The 5,144-nt window shown below is 59.9% G+C and overlaps 1 pseudogene; it reads left to right on the top strand.

The window, feature by feature from the left end:
- The first annotated feature begins 259 nt into the window (after positions 1-259).
- Positions 260-2,379, top strand: LOC144723689 (thyroxine 5-deiodinase-like; annotated as a pseudogene).
- Positions 2,380-5,144: the final 2,765 nt, after the last annotated feature.

The raw sequence follows: 5,144 nt of genomic DNA, 5'->3' as shown, positions 1-5,144 counted from the left end.
TAACCCCCACCCCCCACATTAACCAGACCTAACCCCCCACCCCTACTAACTATAGCTGACCTCCCGACTAACACTAAATACCCCCCACTCCAAAACATATCTGACCCCCCGCCCGCCAATAGCTCTGTCCACTATCCAACCCCTCCCCACCTACACCTTATCCACCCCCACCTAACCCCCCCCCCCACCACTAACCCGAGATAACCCCCACCGCGTCCTCACCGCGGCGCACGCTCGGACCACCACCACGACCGCAGCGTTAATCCGCTCGCTCCTCGCCCCGCGAGGCAAAAACAAAACAAAGTGACGCATCCGCTCACCCGCCCGTCCGCCCGCCCGCACCACGTTGCGCTGGTGCTTGCGTGCGCGTGTGTGCGTCCCTACCTCCACACACACGCACAGACGCACACGCACGCACGCACAGACACACACACACGCGCACACAGACACATATATAAATGGCACGAGCGAAGTTCCAGCGGTCCACTCTCCATCCATCCACCCACGTGGAGCACCATCAGCATCATCGCCATCATCAGCATCATCGCCGTCATCACCATCATCGCCGTCGTCGGGGTGGGTCCAGGACAGCGGCAGGTCAAGGTGGGCAGATCACCTGTGGCGGACGACCGCCGCTCCTCCTCCTCCTTCAGGCAGCAAGTCGCGGGCCTGGCCGTGTAATCCTCAAGACGCTCGAAGGCGTCGAAGGCACGGGGCACCGTGGGTCTGGTGGCGCGCAGGCCCCTCAGCCATCCCCGCGGCGGCAGCGGCCACAGCGGCGCCACCGCCATGCTGCTGCTGCTGCTGCCGCCCGTGGCGGCGCTCGGCAAGGTGCTGCAGGTGAGGCGGCTGGCCGAGTGGCTCTGCGTTCTGCCGCGATTTCTCCTCTCTGCGCTCATGCTCTTTCTGCTCGACGTGCCCTGCGTGCGCCGATTTGTGCTCGAACGAATGCAAAAGTCGTCGTCGTTACCGGGCGACACAGCAACCGCAATAGCGACAACAGCAGCAGCAGCGGCGCCGCCTTCAAAATCATTTCCCTCTGTGGAGTCGTCCTCCAGTGCACTGCTGTCACCAGGTGACGGCTGTGGCGGTGACGGCAGCAGCAGCGAGGAAGCAGCGCCCCACGGCCAAGTGAGCATCGACATTCCTCACAGGGACGAAGGTGCGGCAGGTGCGAGTGTCGCTGATGAAGGAGCAAGACAGCAGCAGCAGCAGGAGGAGGAGGACCCCCCGCTGCGCATCTCCGCCACGGAGCGGACCTTCACGTGCCCCGCGCTGCGCGCCGTGTGGCGCGGCCACCTGATGAACGCGGGCCGCGAGGCGAGGCTGGGCGGCCCGGCTCCCAACTCGCCCGTCGTCGCCGTGCGCCCCGATCGCCGACGCGGCTGCCGCAACGGCGTCGACACAGGCAGCGACCACCTCCTCGACTTCTCCCGCGACCCGCGCCGCCCGCTCGTCGTGTGCTTCGGCAGCGGCAGTTGACCACCGTTCGTGGCGCGGCTGGGCGCGCTGTCCCGCCTGGCGGCTCGCTGGGCGGCCGTGGCCGACGTGCTGGTGGTGTACACGAGGGAGGCGCATCCCTCGGACGGGTGGCGGACCGGGGACGCGCTGCTGCAGGTCCCGCAGCACCGCACGCTGTGCGAGCGGCTGGCCGCGGCCAAGCAGCTGTCCCCGCTGCTCGCGCCGCCGTGCGCCCTGGTCGCCGACGGCATGGGAGACGCGTGCGCGCGCGCCTACGGGGCCGCGTTCCACCGCCTCTTCGTGCTGCACCGCGGCCGCGTCGTCTACCAGGGCAGCCGCGACCCCACGGGGGGTCGGCTGGCCGACGTGCGCAGGTGGCTCGAGGTGTTCCAGGGCGGCCAGGGGCGGGAGGGGGAGGAGGAGAGGGGAGCGGGTGAGACGCTGCTCCTGCCGCCCGCGAGCGCGTAAAAGTTCCGTGCTCGCGTCAGCATCAATCATCAATCCGTGTTGCCTCCCTCGTAATTAGCGCGCGGATTTGTCAAAGTGACGGACACGAAACTCTATGAGCCGCATCGTAACCGTGACAAATGGCTCTAACCATCATCATCACCACTACCATGGCATTGTCATCGCATCAGCATCATCATCGTCGTCGTCAGTAGAGAAGTAGCAGGAGCGCCGTTATCTTTGTTTTAAAAGTGGCCGAGTTGCTCAGGGAGGGCATTCATAATGGCGGCGTCGGAGCACTGCGCCGGTCCCGCGAGACTCTGGGTTCGAATCGGGGCCTCAGCCGCCTGCGAATGAACCGGGATCCCGAGGGGCAGTGGAGCGAGCGGGCGAGCTGGAGTCGTCGGCCCGCTCGCCGGTGACCGCCAGCAGCTGCAGCTGACGCGTCACGAACTCTCCGTCTCTCCCCCCCCCCCCCCCCGCGTTCCCCCCCCCCCCCGTCTCTCAAGAGAGCCACGCGGATAGTCGCAGCTAGGCGATCGGTGGCCTTTAATCTCACAAGGTCGTGCACTACTCGCTGTGCGAGTTCCCCGCTGAAGTGAATCCCTTCGTCTCTTGGCTTCACGTCGGCACAGCGCAGCAGCGGCGTGATGGGAGGAACGTCGCCGCTCTCAGTATTGACGCTGTGCACGAGTCGCTGTTATCGCTCTGTCTCCACAGCGGCTGTTCCTCTCTCGGGACGCGTTCTCTGCGTTGCCTCTTGCGCCGTGGTAGTATGTGTGTGTGCGTGTGTGTGTGTGCGTGTGTTTGTGCGTGCGCGTGTGTGTGTGTGCGTGTGTGTGTGCGCGTGCGCGCGTGCGCGTGTGTATGCGTGCGTGTGTGTGTGCGTGTGTGTGCGTGTGAGCGTGCGCGAGCGTGTGCGCACCCGTTGCGGTGTGCATACGTCGGCACTTTAGAGACAAAGGCGGCCGGGCGTGGTGCTAACTGCGACAACCCCCTCGTGTGCTGTGCCGGCGTTAATAGGCACTCGCTAACAGCACTTGCCCACACGCTCCCCACGGCGACACGGGGAGTCGTGTTGCGAGCGCGCGCGTGAGCTGTGAGCCCTGGCGAGTGTTGACGGGACGCACGTTGATGAGCCCTGGCGAGGTATTCCACTCATCCATAGACACCCGAGGTGGCACAACTTTAGCGCTTCCAGTTTTACTTACGTGGCCAATACCGGTGAATCTTTTGATAACCTAATTGCAATGAGTGGGTTATTAAATAATTAACTCACATCAGCCGCATGAATACATCACTAGGGCAAGAATGTTCGCTGCCTTAGGTAGTGCCAGTGTCTGCTCTGGCTCGGGAACTATTTCCAAGAGGACAATTTAAAATATTAAGGAATCAACTCTATAAGAGTCCAACATAATCTCGGCACAATTGTATCGTCAGCGACCGCTCTCATTCCGCGTTCCGCCTCCCGTCAAAGGCCACGCAAATTAAACCCCAACGCCCCTGCGGCGCAGCACGTTCTTCGTTTGCAAGCGATGAGATTTGGATCCAATTTTGTAGAACGCATTTACATCGATTTCGCATCTCAATTGGCTTACCACCAATAATGATCAGCCATAGTGTGTCTCTATGTATTGGGATCATTGGTGTAGGATGGTCCCTTGAAGGGTACATGAGTGTAATTCATGAATGACTCTGCTGAGTTCATTGGCAATCGACGTTTGTTTAAGAGTCATATACCAGAGATCAACCAGCGTTAGTGCGAGATTCAGGATTAAGGGCTACCTTGTTTGAAGTTCTGTAACCAAACATTTCAAATTTAATTTTCTTAACAATTCACGCTGGTGGCTAGGTCGTGTGTGGGTATGCCTCTCTATCATTATGACATTAAGATACATACACGCACTTGATGTTTTACAAGGGTATGACGACGGTGATGATGCTATGAAGTGCCAGCTATGAACAACCGCCCTGAAGCGAAATGTACTTCGGTGTAATGCCACCTCAAGGCCTTCAAGAGTGCGCCCTTAACGCTTTAAACACAGGGGGGGGAGGGACACGCAATGTTTGGGCAGTGAGACCTCGACGTCAGTGCTGCCATCAATTGGCCGATAAGCAACACTGACGACCCCCTGGCGTGATCCCTTTAGCGCTCATCAGCGAACCAAGGCCAGCGCCGGTGTTTCCACGTCGAACAGCACGGACTTTTGAGAGGGCTGTTGACCAAACAAATATCGTTGACTCCCCCACCCCCCTCCCCGACGCCGTGTTTACCTACCAGCGTGTAATTGACGCAGCGTTACGTGGGCAACTACACCTCTCGTGCCCGAGACATGCGTGCGAATTAAAGGCCTGGGGTGGCAATGCCCGTCTGTGGATGCCACTATAGTTATAGCGATATAAGGCGACTGCACTGGCGTGTGAATGAGGATCGTTATAGCTCGAAAGCTTCGCTGCTATAAGCGTGGCACCAGATGGCAGCTGATGACGTCTCGCTGGAGCCACCCGAGAAATGGAAACCGCTCTCGTGCGTGCCTATTAAGACCCGGCCGCGGAATTTCCACAAATATTTTTTGTTTGTTTACAGAGGTCAAGCGGATTGGGTGGCATCGCCAGTTTGACCTCTCCTCGACCACTCGCCGTGCTCGCGACCACGCGAAGCGTGTGGCCGACATCAGCGCAACAAGCGTTAAATCGCCTTTAAATCTTATAGCCCAGTGCCAAACCGAGACGAGTTTCCGCTTGAGGAGCCAAGCCGCGGCTTATTTTTGGATTCCTAGAAAGTGGGACAAATGCTCGGCGACGGATGTTTATTTTTAATCATCTTGTCGTATCAATGAGCCGACTGTATTAGGACACGCGTTGACACGCGCAGCAGACGGCACTGTGTCCCGAGTCTGGGCTCGTGCGTATCCCCAACGGATCCCTCAGCGATGTCTTAAACCCCCAGACCGCAAGGCACCGCCGCGCCGGTCTGTATTTCTGTGCATCGTTCGGTCAAGGAAGCTGCGATGCCACTCGCTTCAGTTGCGCTGCGAGCCCAGGGCCATGGCAATGTCCCGAACGTCACCCGAGCGAGACGCACACGAGCCTCGCTCCATCGGACGAGCGTCCGGTGGCACTCATCTCTGATGCAAGACGCCTTGAGGTGGGAACTCCACATTCCTATGGGGGGCCCATGAATCTCTCTCTCTCTGCGTAGGACAATCACAGTTGGGGCTTCCCACAATGCACGG

The sequence above is a fragment of the Lampetra planeri genome, chromosome 18, assembly GCF_965212315.1.
Source record: "Lampetra planeri chromosome 18, kcLamPlan1.2.h2, whole genome shotgun sequence".
NCBI classification, from domain to species: domain Eukaryota; kingdom Metazoa; phylum Chordata; class Hyperoartia; order Petromyzontiformes; family Petromyzontidae; genus Lampetra; species Lampetra planeri.
Note: the sequence above shows the minus strand (reverse complement) of the source record. Positions and strands in the feature narration are given on the sequence as shown.